This window comes from Arvicanthis niloticus, chromosome 8, assembly GCF_011762505.2.
Source record: "Arvicanthis niloticus isolate mArvNil1 chromosome 8, mArvNil1.pat.X, whole genome shotgun sequence".
Taxonomy (NCBI): Eukaryota; Metazoa; Chordata; class Mammalia; order Rodentia; family Muridae; genus Arvicanthis; species Arvicanthis niloticus.
In genome coordinates this window covers 20,132,610-20,150,075 of record NC_047665.1, presented here as the reverse complement: position 1 = coordinate 20,150,075, position 17,466 = coordinate 20,132,610, and the positions used below count along the sequence as shown (strand labels likewise).

At 45.9% G+C, this 17,466-nt stretch overlaps 1 protein-coding gene across 2 annotated transcripts in view; it reads right to left on the bottom strand.

Moving 5' to 3' along the window:
* Positions 1 to 17,466, bottom strand: part of Gfod1 (Gfo/Idh/MocA-like oxidoreductase domain containing 1) — a 103,172-nt gene that overhangs the window by 34,463 nt on the left and 51,243 nt on the right. The window contains exon 1 of one of the 2 annotated variants that reach the window (XM_076939118.1): positions 8,352 to 8,447. The exons of the other annotated variant lie outside the window; for it this stretch is intronic. The gene's annotated coding sequence lies outside the window, so the exon portion shown is untranslated. Of the gene's footprint in view, positions 1 to 8,351; positions 8,448 to 17,466 lie in introns of those variants that run through there. 2 annotated transcript variants of the gene reach the window in all.

The window sequence follows — 17,466 nt, the reverse complement described above, 5'->3', positions numbered from 1 at the left end:
ATGGAGAAGAAAAACCCTTTTTAGATATGGTAACAGATACAAAGGAACAGAGAGAAAGAGAGAGAGGGAGGGAGGGAGAAAAAGAAAGAGAGAGAGGAAATAGAGAGGGAAACTGGACTTCTTCAATGCAAACAGTTTGTGCTTTGAAGGACATCATCAAGAGAACATAAAGCAATGGGAGAAAATATTTGCAAATCATATATTTGAAAAGGAAACAATACCCATAATATGTAAACCCATTTACAACTCAATGATAGTAAGATAAACCAAATGAACACTGACTGAGCAAAGGACCCAAATAGACAACTCCAAGAAATGCCTGAAAATAACCAATACATTTTACAAAAAGAGGTTCTACCCAACTCGTCACTAGAGAAGTGCAAATCAAAAGACAATGAGATATCATCAACTCACATTGGCTAAGATGACCAAAACAACAACAACCAAAATCCAAAACAAACCCAGAACCCAGAAAGCAGCAAGTGTTGGTATGGCTCTAAGTAGGACACCCCCACATTGGCAGGACCGGGTGGTGTGTGCCCACTTTGGAAAACAATCTGATAGTCTCTCTAGAGGTTAACTATCATGGGACTCTATGACCCACTAATAACATCCCGGGGTGTATATTCAAAAGATCCTAAGATTGTACGTTTGCCCAAAGTGTTCATAGCCACACTATTTATCAGAGCCAGCTTTTGAAACAACCCCCGTGTCTATTAGCCAGGGAATGTATAAACAAAATGGAGTTTATCCCCACAGTGGAATGCAGTCAGCCACAGAAAGAAATGAAGTTCTTGTGTTTGCTACAGAGTGGGTAAGTTTTGGAAATGTTATGGCGTGTACAAAGCCCAACACATGTATGAAGCCCAACATACTCATAAACCAACATGTGGTATGATTTCATTTATATGAATTCTCCAGAGTCAGCAAACCCGTAGAAACAGAAAGAAATTAGGATTTTTCTGAGATTTCAGTAGAAGGGATCCGAGAAAGTAATTGATACTTGATATGGAATTTTATTTGGGGAAGATGATAAAATATCCTAAAATTTTGGTGATGGCTGGAAACCGAAAACTCATTTGAGGGGACAGAGGGAGGAATCAGAAAGCTACAGATAAAATATAGCAAAATGTTTGAATTCTTCAGACTTTTTAAAGATCTATTTTTATTTTAGGAGTGTTTTGTTTGTATGTCAGTGGACCATGTGTGCAATGCCCACCGAGGCCAGAAGAGGGCATTGGATACTCTGGAACTGGAGTTAAAGAATAGTTGTGAGTGGCCATGTAGATGCTCAGAACTGAACCCTGCTCCTCTGGAAGAGGAGCCAGCTGAGTGGTCCACCTTCATGCGTGCAGTAAGTGTAAGCTATACACCAGATCTCCAAGGGATGGTTTAAATGACACACACATAGTTCTCAAATGTTTATATAATTACGGTTCATAAAAATTGGGGATATGCTGGCTTAAAGACAGTGTATTATCAAAAGAAATTCATCTGGCTACTACCTTTTGGGGCTCAGATCCATCTCTCTAGGCCCCGTATTTTCAATTTTTTTTTTAAGTTGCAGGAAGCTAAACAAAATAGTTGGAAGCCAAAATCTAATTCTAAATAAAACTTAGAATAAATTCCTACAGAGTCAGAAATACTGACTACCATTTAATGCACAGGAGAGGGCTGGGTGAGATACTCTATACACCAGCTGAGGGTCCCCAGGAATGGAATGTCCTCTGGGTGCAACATTTTCTTTTGGGGGTGGAGGATGAGGACACAAAGCTATGAAGCCCAGACTGATCTCAAAGTCACCATCTTCCTAACTCAGCCTTCCAAATGCTGGGGTTACGGGTGTGTGTCACCACAGCAAGCTAGCCCTGCCTTCTACCTTGGCAGTTACAAAGTCACCAGCTCGGTAGATATGTAAGTTCACCCACTCTTTGGAATGGAGAGAAATCATAGCCAGACAGCCAGACAGCCAGACAGCAAGACAGAGAGGGACTTGCCCGAGCCTCCTACCTTTCTCAAGGGCATCTGGAAAGTAAGACAGTGTATAAGAAAGCTTTTAAAATTCTTACAGTCAGGGCACTGGCATCTAAAATATGTAGACCTCAATCTTGCATCTATGACCAAACAAAGAGGTTTAATTTCCTGAGCCCCAAAGGGTAGCCAAATGGATTCCTTTTGATAGTACACTGTCTTTAAGCCAGTATATCTCCAATTTTTATGAACATGTAACCATAGAAACATTTGAGTTTCATGTGTATCATTCAAACCATCCCTTGGAGATCTGGGGTATAGCTTATACTTACTGCACTTGTGAAGGTGCTCAGTAGTAGCTAGTGGCTCCCAAATTGGACAACCTAGATGAGGGCACAGGCATGTATTATGTGACCTTGAAGGGGGAGATAGAGTGATTTGGGAAAAAGAGCAGCACACCAGAGGCTGTTCACATGTCATCTCTGTTACCGTTATCTTGCTGTTCTAGAAGCTGGGGAAGGGAGAGGGTTGCTGGGGCTTTTGTCCTCATTGAGGTTCCTCCTTCTCTCATTCCCAGTCTCAGAGTAACCAGAGTGCAGAGGACAGGGACGAAGACAAAAGAAGGTAGGTAATAGGGCTTCAAGCCCACCATTCCCAGGCTAGCTTCTCTTCAAGCTCCAGTCATCAGAGGCCTGAAGGGTCCTGGGGCCAGGAGTCTGGGAGGGCTGAGAAGCCTGCTTTCTGTCCTCAGGTCCTCCCATCCCCAGCTTCTGAAGCAGCCTTCTCTGTCTCCACAGAACAGGCCTCTTGCTCTGCTATTCCCGGCATGCTCTGTTCTCCCAACTGTGATATTTTGGGTTGTTTTTGGCAGGAGGTGGGGATGGGCAGGGGTGGAAAGAACCCCCGAATGTTCTCGCACAGACATCTGGTGCTTGGATTTTGCTGGCTCCAGGGACCGCACTGTAAACCCACTAACACTAATTGCTTTCCTGTCTGCCTTCATTTCTAGTGGAAATAAAATGGCTCTCTAGCTAATGGAAAATGAGCCGCCCATGAGCTGATTTACCTCCTCACGTAAGCATCTGCTATTCTCCCCTGGCCCCTGTCTTCTCCAAAGCCCTTAAGACCTCTCCAAGAGAACAGGGCTCCGGAAGAGTACCCTTATGCCTCCAAGGACTGTAGGACTCCATCCTAACCTATGTGGATGGCAAGGGAAGAGAAGAGGGCAGAGAGAGAAGGGGGAGGAGGCCAAGACCCCTCTTTGTTTTAAATTCACACTCCCAGGAATATTTTTTTCTATCCTTATTTGATGTTGAAGACAAAGGCACAAAGATGTTTACTGACTGCCCTCTTCCAAGTTCAGCTGCCCCCAAAAGGGGGAAATACCAGAAATAGCTGGAACTGAGGTTCAAGAAAATGTATTGATGTTGGTCACAGGAAAGACCTCGCTGACAGATCTGTTGCAGCGGGCTGCCCTGTTTTAGGTCTCACTACAGAAAGTGGGGACCAGTGAAAAGACACACCCCTATCCTATCCCTAGCAACCCTGGCTATCCCCCACCCTCCCATAAGCCACTCCCTTCACCAATAACAAAATGCTCATTTTTCAGCTGCCAAGAATATGAACTACATTTCCCACTTGCCCTTGCAATAAATAAGAATGAACATGGGTCCAAGTTCACATGGCAGGGGTGACATGTAAATGTCCTATGGGGCAGCTCTCCATCTCCCCTTTTTCTGTTATGAATTCCACCAAGGGTAAGGTAATGAGTCACGGTAGGGAGGCGGAGCAACAAGACAGGATCCTGATCACGGGCGCTATGAAGCTGCCTGCTATACTCTTCCTGAGGGACAGCAAGGTACAAGAGAAAGTGGGTTTGGGTCTGGATCATGGGACCTGAAATTGTATCCTTGGATTCTGTCTCCTGAAGAGAAAAAAAAAAGGGGGGGGGGACCCTCTTGAAATAGATGACACCACCCTCTTGAAATAGATGACACCACCATTTGGCTTTCACCCTACAGCTAGCTTCTAGCTCTTGTCTAACTCCTTAGGTGCAGAGACGGTGTCATCCTCATGACCTTCATCCTCCCAACTCTCTCTACCCCCTCCTACTTCAGGGCTAAACCCATGAGAGCCGTAGTCCTTGACAGACCCACTCTGCCATTTAGAATAAAGGTTCACGTTAAAAACAACGCCCTTTGTCAATGTCTCTTTGGCCTGTCTTTGAGGTACCCAGTTAAAATGACCAAGATAATAAGCGCTTATCTTAGAATCCAAACCTTCAGAGCCAAGGCTGGGTTTTTGCATAAATGCCACCTTCTGCTCATCTCTGAAGTCAGCGCAAACATGGAAGGGAACCAAGACCAAGTAGAGGCAGAGGAGGAGCTTTTACAACAGGACTTCGTCGGATGCCTTCGTCTGAGCCACTGGATTTCATCAGCTGACAATTGCGAACACAAGCCCTTTGTTTAAGGTAGCTGGTGACGGAGTAAGCCCGGGTGGCTCATTCTAGATCATACCGCCCCTCTCCCCAAGCTCACCCAACTGACTTTTGGAGATTGCTTAACCCATGAGTAGAAGTTCAGTAGAAGTTTCTCCTCTTGGGCCAGTTCCCAAAGGATAGGAATGCTTGGCTCGGCTCCCAGAAAAATCTACGAAGCTGCCAGAGGTATGTGAGAAACGGTCCCTTCCCCACTGAACACGGCAGAAGAGAGTGGCCTGCAGCCCTGTCAAGTGGCATTTGTCCTCCACGTGGAGAGCGCCTTATGAAATGACAGGTTCTCTCCCCAGCTCCAAAAATAGCTGCCTGATCAGAACACAACTGCATGCAACCTTGGGCCAGGCTGTGGCGGGCAGAGGTCAACGTCCCTTCCAGCTGAGGGCGGTACCCAGTTCCAATTGTTTTGTTTTGACTAATTAAATTTGCTGCACAACATAACCAGAGCTTTAGCTTGGGTGGGGAGGCCAAAGGCTCCTCTTGTTCTTCCGTGAATATCAACTGTGAGTTAGATAAGAGAACACATTTGCTCTCAAAACCAATGTTAATTTCGAGCAGAAAGTGTCTTTTGTTTGTTTGTTTGTTTGTCTGTCTGTCGGTGCTGCTAGCCTCTAAACATTTGTGTTGGCCTGCAAGGACCTGCCCAGGTGGCCTGACAGGGAGAAGAACTGCCCTGGAAAGGAGTGGGAAGAACCACTCAGTCCCCAAAGGAAAGTAGGCTAGTGTGTTGAGATAAAATCCAACCAGAAGCAAACAAAAGATCTAATACTCCCAGGAGCTAATCTGATGCCCAGCAAAGCCCTCAGGCCTCCATCCTCAGAGACTTTGTGGCTGTTCTCAGAACTCTTCCCTGTAAAGGGAACCTCAAGTCATTGTTTGCTTCTAAATTCATTTATCTTGGAACCTTGTTTGTTTTTAAAGAAATGATACATTTGGGTTTTTCTTTTCTCTTTTAATTAAGCAATGCAAGCAAGTTTGAAGGAGAAAATTTATAGTCCCCAGATCCCACCACCTAATCAAGGATTGAGTTTTCTAAACTGTAATTCCAGTTACTCCTTCCTCCATGACGCCTAGGAAGATGGAGAGAAGCAATTTTCAAGGGAATATATTTTTTTCCTCTTTAATAAAGAGAAGTCTGTTGCTGGAACTTGGAAAAGCAAGAAACCAGCAGAAGAACCTGCAGGATTTCTGAAACCATGTAGAGGTAGGCATGTCTGGCCAGTGGCCCCCAGGATAGTTGTGAATGTGTCCCAACACACTTACCATATCACAATGTCAAAAAGTTGAACATGTCATGTCCTGCAACTCCTTCCCACCCAGAAATCCTACCCTGAGACTTTTAGCTTTTTCTGAACTGGCAGGACTCTGAAAGTGCCAGGGTAAAGGTCACAGCCAGCTGAGGTCATCAGACAGGCTGGTAATGGGAGAAACGAAGCCCCAAGCTCTAGCAATTTGAAAATATTTTCCTTGGCGTTTCTAGCAAGATGCCTAAACTTCAGATAAATGTGGCAAGCTGTGTCGGAATCTGTGCTCTAATGGTGCAGCGCTGTGCTCGAAGGATGCGGGGCTCACCCTCTGCACTTGAATGGGTTATCAGACTTTTCCAGGAATGACCGTTTCTCTTAATGTTTAGGAAATCCTTACAACAACAATCGCAAAGGAACAGCACCAAACACTCCCATAGGCTGGCAGGAAAGAAGTGGAGAATGGCTCATGAGACTCCAGGGTTAGACCAGGCTAGGCCTGGCCAGTTTGGATGGGAGAAGAGAAGCTAAAGAGGAAGGAGAAAGAACTCAGGGCAGAGAGCACTCCTAACATTGGCCCTGAGAACAAAAGTCTTCCCTGCCTCACTCCTCCCTTCAGCTTCCCATGTCCATTGGCTGTGTCAGCAAAGCTGAGATTTAAGGACACAGTGGGAGATCTTTCAGCATCACAAGGAACCCTGACCCAACCACATGGCGAAGCTTCAAGTTCTTTCTAGAAGAATCCATGACACTATGAGCAGCCGGGTATATGTTGCCCACATCTTGTTAACTGCTTCCCAGAACAACGGCAAACAGGAGGAGGGACCTGGCAAAGAAGCCAACTCTAACCCTGAGAGGATCCATCGGAGGTGGCTGAGCCTGCCTCCCTTCTGTGCTGACCAATGGACACATGGTGGTCATTTTCACCCCGATGTAGTCACATGACCATCAGAAAGATTCCTTCTTCCAGGACTTCTGGCTTTACAAAGGTGTTATCTGAGTCTACAACAGGAGCCAGCTATCCGTGTGAAAAGGGCAGCTCAATGCGTCCTTCTTACAAAGGGGTTTTGGCTAAGCCTCTCTATGGCTAGCACCAGTGAGAGACTCTCATTACCTATGAGAGACTTGGTTGAAGCTTCAACTACAGAGGCCACATGGCAATCTCAAGGCATAAGCTATATAGTGTGTGTGGCCCCTTTGAACAAACACATCATCAGCCCAGGATCTGAGAAGCCCTTAAGAGTTTCGGCTGCTTTTGAGGACTGTGCAGATTTACAAGGGTGATAGTCATGGCCATGCTTGCTCAGTACTGTTCAGGCTTGAGTGGTCTCAGTGACACTCACTATGTTCAAGGGAAGCCCAAAGGCACCCACCCTGTGAAAGAAGCTCACCCAGACCATCACGTCAAGCCAGGCTGACAGCTGAACGTGTATTTCTGCCACTATACTGAGTGTCACCAACACATCTCAAATGTCAGCATCCAAGATTCATTTGATCTTCATGTCTGATATTCCCCTCGTTTTTTAAATTATTAGCCACAGTATGTGGTGGGGCACCTGCCCACAGTGGTGGTGGAGCACCTGCCCACAGTGGTCCAGCCCTTTGTGTTTTCTTAGGGAGCAGGACAAAAGAGGGGAGCAGTCTGTCTTAAACATCCGCCCAGAGGCAGACACCATGGACTGGGTACCAACTGGCTGTCACTGGCCTGCAGTTCTCTCTTTTGCCACCATAGCACTTGAGCACAGCTGGAGCTGGCACCTATGATGACAAGGACTAAGCATATGTTCCCCATTCTAGGATAATCAAAAGACAAGATCTGATCTAAGAAAAGCCAATAAAAAAAAAAAATCCCTGCTAAAGGATAATGCCTTCAGGGCTATTTATTCAGATCCAGCAAGATAAAGAAGGCTCCCTGAGCTGGGTGTGGTTCAGTTCTTTACTCTCCTCCAATAAGGTAAGCCATGGGTGATACAGCCAGAAAAGAGAGGATATTCCTTATTGAAACAGGAAGAGCCCCCTACGGAAGCATGCACTGATCCTTCCCCCTCCGAGGATGCACCCACTACCAGCCCCAGAGCCATCAGACAAGCCCAGGCTGCTGTCAGACAAGCCTGTGTATAAAGCAAGCACAGGAAAGGCAAAGAACCACCGACAGATATGACACAACCCCTCGAGGGAGGGAGGGAGGCTTTACCAAGCAAACCAGGCTCATTTGCAGAGCTCGGTGGATTAGTTACGTTTTTCTGCACAGAATAACAGGAGCAGTGGGCCCTCTCAGGTACTATATAGAACAAAGATGCCTGCCAGAAAGAGGGCAATATAAAGAGGGCAAGGGATGGCCAGGCTCCTGCAATTCACATCAGGACCAGGTGGATGTTTTCCATCTGCTGCACAGTTGCCAAAGCAACCTCATCTGTTCTTAAAGGAGATAAGAGCTTGCTCATACCTGATGCTCTTCAGGCAGGCTTTTATGTCCCACTACAAGGCTGCCACTTCAGAGCAGTCTAGCCCACTCCCCAGTCTGGATAAACATCATGAAAGTACTTCTAGGGACTATGTTTGTGCATACACACACATACACACACACACACACACACACACACACACACACACACACACCTGGGTATGGTAGCTCATACCTTTAATCCCAGCACTGGTGGGGTTGCAGGAGCAAAGGCAGGCAGATCTCTGTGTTTGTGGCTAGCCTGGTTTACAAACCGAGCTCCAGGATAGGCAGAGTGACATAGAGAAACACTATGTTGAAAAACAAAAATAAATAAATAAATAAAATAAAAATTTCTCATGTCCTCTTGAAGCCAGTCCTTCCCACCTTCCATCCTTTCCATGACAAGTACACACAACTCTAGAGCAGCCCCGCCTTTCATCCACTGAGCCCTTTATGTGAGGCAGGGAGCCCATCTCAACACCCCCAGTGGGTTCCTGGGAATAAGCTAGCACCAAGCCCTATACATGCTCTCCCTTCTTCCTACATACATCACATCTGCGACAAAGTTAATTTGTAAATTAAGTATCATACTGGGTGGATAAACAGGACAGAGAGACATGTCACATCCAGAGTAGTACAGAATGTGATAATATGAGATTTCATTACATTGCTCAGAATGTCATACAATTTAAGACATGGATTGGTTGTTTATTCCTGGAATTTTCCGTGTAATATTTTTGAACTGAAGCTGACTGCAAATAACTAAAAGTCTAGCTTCGGGGGTTTGGAGGTGAGGGGAATATGGTACTGGAGAGTTCTCTAGTACCCCATGCTTGGAGATTTGTAATTTCCAACAGCTGAGCCGTGAAATTTTTTTTTTTCTTAAAGATTATGACATCCACTCAATGGTTCGACTGATTACATGCAGCTCCTAGGACAAAACCCAGAGACTTAAGCTCAAAGTACTCCCGTGCTTTACCAAGTGCAATGGTGCTATCACTACAGACAGCAGAACTGAAGGTGGTGGGTACTTACTGCTTCACACACCTGTCACACAAAGACCCAGGACAATGTCAGGCTCCAAACAGGAACAAAGCCAGGGACACTTCTCCTAATTGCAGCAGGAAGACAATTGGCGGAAGACAGTCCTCTCAGGCACAGCATGAATGGTAACGTTAGTGCTCACATCATTGTTCAAACAATAATAGACATCTGGATTCAGAGTCTGCTAGGAAGAGATTAAGCTAAAAGAGAATAAGGTGCCACGGTATAGAGCACACATGTGGATAGGGACAGACACACATACACACACACACACACACAGACACTTACTTTGGTAGGGATACATTGTGGAAAACATTGTCCCTTTAAAACATGGAAGGATTTCACAGCAATATTTATTAGTCATAGTAGAAGCTAAAGTTAAGTGAGAAGAAAAAGAAACCCTAAGCTGAATTCCTCCAGTCTCCCCTCTTGCAGTACCTGGGAGGAAGGTGTTAACTTGCAGGTGAGATGAAAAGGTATCGGGCTTATCTGACCTGGCTTCAACCCCAGACTGGACTAAGATTATCATTCTGGAAGCTAGCCACTTTCCTACTCGGTTAAACCTTATACATCAAAGCCCCTGGAAGGAACAAGCAAGACCGATGGAGAAAATGAAGAGTGGACTCAAAGTTAGAGACAGGAGCTGGAGGGAGCAAAGCTGTTGGGGACGGGTGGGAGGGGTGGCAATTGTCCGTCCTCATTCATGAGTCAGTCATTTCCCATCTGATATGAAACAGCAACCCAGACACAGGAACTGGCCAGACAGCCTAGGATCCTTTGCAAAGCATACAGCCACTGGGAATGAGCCTCGTTCTATGGAGGCTTGCTTCCTTTATCCCAGCCTTCGGTTTGCTCATCTTTCCAACTGCTCTCAGTTGTACAGACTTTATATCAAACACGGAGGAATGTGAAGGATAACAGGCACCCAGGAGCTGCTCGGAATTCAGACCTGGGCCACCACTGTCAGGAACCTCCCAAGGGAGCATGGAGGTTTCATCTGCTACCTCTGTTCCTTATTTCTTATTCATACTCGGCACTTAGAATTGTAAGATGTTAAAGCTGACAGCGTCTTAGATCTCTAGCTGGCTGGGACTCACACCCATGTTGAAAACATGGTCCCCAAAGGTGGTTACACACCCGGCCAACTAGCAGGACAGTGACAGGAACACCAGTCTCCTGAGCAGGGCTCTAGTAAGGGCTCATGTCACCCTGGAAAACATCCCTGACTTACTTTTCTATGCTAAGACAAAACACCTTGACCAAGGCAATTTGTAAAAGAAAGTGTTTTGTGTTTCCTGGTGGAACTTTTCAGTGTGGGCAACCCTACAGGTGGTTCCTGGCTTTGTGACGTTTCTAAGTTCCTGTTCACAGAAGGCTTGGCATGGAGGACAAACAGCAGACACTTCTTGGGCAAGTCCCGACTGCTATGTTGGACTTTCATGGCATTTCCTCGTGAACAAAGGACTCGGTAAGAAAGATATGGGTCCATTTTAAGTGGTGGGGAAAAATAGTGCTCCAGAAAAATGGCTAAGATGGATGCAGAGGTTGTTGAAAATGTGATTGAGACCTAGAGTCAAGACTCCAAAAAGAAAGTAGAATATTACCCAAGTTCTACTCCTCCCCGGGGAAGGGAAGGATGCCAGAGAAGGCTGCCATGCCTACTCCTAGCTATGGCTCTCCATGAAGTACTGAGAGGCCTGTAGTGTGTACTGAATGGACACCTCTCACATTCCACAGCCACCATTGCCTGTCTCATCTACAAGGTAGCAGGAACCCAACCCCCTTGCTGCCATCTCTGCTAGCTGTTAAGCCAGAGTCAGACCCAACCTCTTCAAACAGGGTATCACAACCTGTCCCTTCCTTGCTGTCAACCCTATGAGTCCATGTAATGTAGAGCCCCAATTCTTTTAGCCAAGGTTTCTATTGCTGTGATGAAATACCACGACCAAGAAAGCAAGTTGGGGAGGAAAGGGTTTACTCAGCTTACATTTCCAGATCTGTAGTCTATCACTAGAGGAAGTCAGGACAGAAATTCAAGCCAGGATGGAACCTGGAGGCAGAAGCTGATGCAGAGGCCATAGACGGGTGCTGCCTACTGGCTTGCTCAGCTTGCTTTCTTACAGAACCCAGGACCACCAGTCCAGGGATGGCACCGCCCACAATTAGCTGGGCCCTTCGGCATTGATCAGTAATTGAGAAAATGCCTTCTAGCTGGATCTCATAGAGGCATTTTCTCAACTGAGGCTCCTCCTTGTCTGATGAATCTAACTTGTGTCAAGTTGACACACAAAAACAGCCAGTACACCCAGTGCTATTCAGGGCTACCAAGTCCCTCTGTCACTCACAGTCCCAAGTCATCACTTCTCTTCCTTCTCCTCTAGCCTCCTTGCTAGGATGGAAAATCCAACTGTACTCGAATGGCCCTCAAGCTTACTGTTGCTTCCATCTGGAACCTGCTGTCCCCAAACACTCACATGTTCCAATCCCCGACTGCCTTCATGCTTCTACCTGCCAGTGTTGCTTGATCTCCTGAGCCCCATTGTTCTCTATGACCTCCTTTAATCAACTGCATGGCTTTTGGTCCCAAGTTCAACAGTCCCTTCAGCAGAAGGAAGACTGTCCTTTCTTTAGTGTGTGTCTCTTCATCCTTCCAAAAGGCATGTGAGCACCATGTAGGCAGTACATGGCCTGTTTGTTTTGGGATGCAGTATCTGACTCAGAGAAGGCACTGGGCACCTGTGTGCTGGCCATGTGTAAAGCCTCTTTCATGGTTTTAAACTACATTTGCTGAGAGAATCATCCAGGGGGAAAACCACAGCCAGCAGCTTCCCTCCAAACTTCTTTGTTTACCCAGGGTTGTGTCTGAATATTCATCCTCCCACCTTTCAAAGGTGACAACCAAAACTGGGATGCACTGGCAGGGGGGCTGAGAACACAGAAGGTGCCATCTGCTTTGAGGGGAGGGGGTTGGAAGGTTAGAAGAATCTTGCAGTCAAACCTCAAGAATCATCTATATTCCTGGGCATCTCCTTAAGAGAAGAACCCAGATCCTGGGCCTTCCAGATACAGCCAGCTTGAGGCACCATATTCCAGAGGTTGGGATTAAGAGAAGAGCAGAGGAGAGACATGGGTAAGTTTACAGGAATGCACTTCCTGTTTTCAATGCCAAGAGCAGCTCTCTCCTAAGTCTTTAGAACAACCTGGGGGTCAAAAGACCCTTTCACAGGAGTTGCATATTAGAAATCCTGCATATATATCAGAGATTTATGATTCAAAACAGTAGCAAAATTACAGTGGTGAAATCACAACAAAAATAATTTTATGGTTGAGGGTCACCATAACATGAAAAACTGAATTAAAGGGTCGCAGCATTAGGAAGGTTGAGAACCATTGGTCTAGCATGAGCACAGCTGGGTACTTGGCTTAAATTATCAAGACACTGAGTCATAGGCTAGATGGCTCAGTGTCAACCAAGGGCTGGTTTTCCTAAGTCTTTGAAAGGAAGTAGGCAGCCGTGCGCTCTTTTGCGTGGGAATGTAATGTCACACTGCAACGCATTTCAAGCCTCGTTTTGTTACTTTTTAAATTCCATGCCCAGCAATTGTGCTTGAAAGAACCGACTCTAAACAGGATGCTGTAAATCACACAATTATATGAAAAGATAGTCATCTATGTACTACTTATAACAGGGGGGAAAAGTTGAAAACAAACCAAGCATCTAAAAATAGGGATAATGACATATGTAATCAGTCTTCACCCAGTGCCTGGCCAGATATCACACTTGCATTTTGAATCATTAAAGTATAGGGCATTTTTACCACCATCTCTACCTGCACTTTCAGAAGATCCCCACCAATCCCCCCATTAACCTCCCTACAAGTGTGACCTCTACATTTGACAACTGTACAGGAACCATGGACCACCATTAGACCTTTCTCTCTGCCCATCCACTTCAGTCTTTGTGAGTCTTCCCCATAAAGGGCGAGTGAAAAAAAAAAAAAGTCCCTCGTTTAATTGGCATTTGTGTTTTATTGTTGTGGTCATTTTAGCATCTGCAGGGCATGCATATATGTGTGTATATGCATATATATATGTGTGTGTGTGTGTGTGTGTGCACATATGTTTGCATGTATATATATGTGTGTATGCTTGCATGTATATTTGTGTATGCTTGCATATATTATATAAATATGTGTGTATACTCACATGTGTGTATATATGTGTATGTATGCTCACATGTATGTATGTATGTGTGTGCTTGCATGCATGTATATGTGTGTATGCTTGCATATATGTATATGTTATATATGTGCATGCTTACATGCATGTATATGTGTGTGTGCTTGCATATGTATATATGCTTAGGGGACAAGACTTATGAAGCTCTGGCAGACTAAAAATAGCCTTAAGCTTCTGATCTTCCTACCTCTACCTCCTTAGTGTGTGTATGCGCCTATCTCCTATGCCTAGTTTATGAAATGCTGGGGGCCAAACCCGTGGCTTCTTATAGGCTAGGTCTCAAGCCCAGGAGCAAACCCAGGGCTTCTAAGTTTACAACTGAGCTCATCCACAGTGTTCTGAGCCCTGGCAACGATGAAAATTACAGGAGTAACTGCTTGGGCTATTGGGCTGGAAGCAAGATCTGTCTCCAGGGGTTCCCCAATGGGGAGGGGGAGTGAAAGAGGGTTTTCTGTGCAAGCACAGCCTTCTTCCAGGGCTGTCAATCAAATGCATCCCAATCTGTAATGGAAAAGACAAAGGACAGTTTCTCCCCTGGGAGACATAGTGAGCTCAAACATGAAATCAAGAACTATAGATCCTTCAAGGAGAAATAAGTCCAGTGAAGAAGGAAAAAAAAATCAATAGAAAAGTAAGATTGGTTAGAATTCATCTCCTTTTTACCTAAACATGCATGCACACACACACACACACACGCATACACACATGCGTGCATACATGAACATTTACATGCAAGCACACACACACATGCATACACATATGCACGCACACATGCATGCATACATGCATGCGTGCACACACACTTACATGCACACTCTAACATGCCCTGCACTGATACACAAATGCCCATGCACACACACATGCATGCATACATGCATGTGCACACACACCTCTAACACACCTTGCACTGATACACAGATGCCCATGCATGAACACATGCACACACATACGTGCATGCACACACGCGTACACACACATGCACACACACACACACTCTAACACGCCCTGCACTGATACACAGATGCCCATGCATAAACACATGCACACAGGCTCTCCATTCTTCATTCTCTCATCATGCCCGTCTTTAATTTAAGGTGCCATTTGGTCTTCATTGTCCTGGTGACAATAAAAAGGAATAAGGCATCCCCTCTGATGGTGAGGCAAACACCCCCAAATGATTTGGTCAACGGTGTACAAGTTGCCAGGCTGGGACTTTCAAGAGAGAGGTGAGCCAGGCACAGTGACACATGCCTTTAATATCAGCACTGGGGAGGCAAAGACAGATACATCTTTGTAATGCCAGTCTGCTCTACATAACAAGCTCCAGGCCAGCTATGGCTCCACAGTGAGACCCTGTTTCAAAGCATAGGAAAAAAATGAGAGAAAGCAAGTGCAAGAGAGAAGATGACCCTGAGGATGCAGAATGGCATGGTTAGAAGGACAAGACGCTACTCATGCTGACAGGGAGCAAGCTGAGGCTCCCTAAGTGTTTAGTGTCCCCAAACTGCTCCATGGGCATCCCCAGTCCTTCCCCATCCACAGCCCAACTCACCCCTTCCTTGCCCATACCCCTCTTCCCTATTTGCTTATAATTTATTTTAAACAATGCCTTGAGAACACAGGGGCAGACATTCCCTCATAGTGGAGATGCCCGCACCTCTACTCTGCAGCCCTTCATAAGCAAGTCACCCGTTCTTTGAGGTGGGTGAGGGGAAGGAAGATGGGATGAAGGAGAAAAGAAGCCCATGTTCTTTTGGGATCACATCATTTCCATGTGGGTCGGAAGCCTAGGCAAACTCAGATACCAGGGACTGGTTTCTTTGTTAAACAATAGATTTTTCCCCAAAGGCTGTGGGAAGGAACCAGGGCAGGACTTCTTGGCATAAAGTTTCTCTTAGTGAGAAGGAGGTGCCCTGGTGCGATGCTTTAGCCTGGTTTGACAATGCTGGAAACAAGGGGCTTCAGGGAAGCTTTGTGTCACTGTGTAGAATGAGCAGATGCATTAAAAGCAATACTTTCAACCCCAAGTGCTCTATCTGGCCATTTCTTCTATAGCCCGCATCGTTTTAGGTACACATCTTTGAGGTGGAAGATCATAGCCAGCAACAAACATGGTGTACAGAAAGTGTCACATGCCCAAGGGAGCTAGAGATACCCTGCAGCTGATTTACTGGACACTTAATCGACCAAGAGAAAATGAAAATCTTGTTTTCTTTACAAGAACCCCAATGTGTCACCACATTTGAGGTTAAATAGGGTTTCTGCCATAGAACTTGGTATAGAGAAACTGACATGCAAATAAACCAGGGCTGGGGTGTGGTTCAGTAGAACACCTGCCTAGAATCTAGAGAAAGGCTGGGAGGCATGGTCAATGGTAGAGAGCTTGCCTGGAATCCAGAATGGAGGGGGTGGGTGCACGAATCTACAATGAAGTACTTGCTTAGCATGCACAAGGCCCAGGGTCTCATCCCTCACACTTCAACAAATAAGTAAGCAAACAAACAACAAAACCCAGAATCCTTCACTCCAATGTAGAGACTGGGGTTGACTGCTGACACTCACAAAATTACACAGACATGGATATGCCTGGAAAACAGAATAGTTGGGATGTGTACTGAACATACAAGACAGGCAGGTGGCTAGCCACCTCCCATCGGTATCACCTGTCACCCCGAGGATGTGCTAAGACCCATTCCACCAAGCAGGGGAGGACACCAAGGGCACTGAGCCACAGACACTCAGATACTAAGAACAGATCTGAGGCTGGTTCCGCTGTGGTCAGGAATGTACACCTCCCTGTACTTCACACTGTCCCCTATGAAGGAGCTTCATAAAGTATCTCAGAGATGGGCCCTTCCCCTGACACTACATGAGACTCAAAGTCTCATGGTCATTCACTCTATCTCTGAAATAATTAGTGATAATGGGTTGAGTCAACCTGAGCTGAGATCTAGGAACCAAAATTTCTGCCCTTACCCTAGACACAGATGAGAACACAGAAGCTAGAAAAGGTCACTTGCCTAAGGCTGTAGAACCAAGCAAAGACAAGACTTAAAACCCAGGAAGTCTGGACATGAGAGGGCATGTTTGCAGCTACCAATTAGGGGCTATTTCCTCCAGGGCTGAGCTAAAACTGATGGGAATCACAAGGACAGGAAATGGCTCCAGACCCCATCTGGAAGGCATGAGCTCGTTGCAGTTCTTTCTGGAGCTCCTTGATAGAGACAGCCGAGTCAGCATCCCTGACTGAAAGCTTCAAGACCCCCAATTCCATGCTGCTTCCTGCTGGACAGATGTAACCTGACTTCCCCACCAGAAAGCCAAGCACGAGCTGCCTCCATGTGAGTCTTGTAGAAATTAAATTTAAATTAAAGTGAGAGTGTGCTCACCAGTTATTCCCTGAAGGAGGAAAAGAACTCAGACCATCTGGCTCATATACAACAGGCAAACCCTAAGGCCACGACTAGGTTTGGGGCCCCTATTTTACTGGGTTTTGGGCCTCTATGTTGTGCCCTGCAAGACACAGGAATCAGCTTCCTGAAGCTCATAAGGCAGGCTGAGGCGATCTCTCCTGCTTCTTCTCTTCTTTCTGCCTCAGTGGGGCCTCCTAGGAGCCACATACACAGCCTGGAGTGTCACAGGCCCATCCTGATAGATCTACAGTGCAGAGATGCAATTGGCAGGGAGCCGTAGAAACAGACATCTGTGGGGCTTGGCCTCCTCAACATAGCACCTGGCTGGTCCTACTGCAGCTCTTCCTATGTCAGGTAGGCCACAAGAAGACTGGAAGGCATGACTGGGACTCAGTTCCCAACAATGACTGTGGTAGCTCATTCATTCTTGGGCAGCCTATCAGGTTCCATCTTTATGACTCTGTGTGTGTGTGTGTGTTTGTGTGTCTGTCTGTCTGTACATATCACAATTATATCACACACATGCATACACACACACACACACACACACACACACACACACACACACACACACATATATATATATATATATATATATATATATATATATAT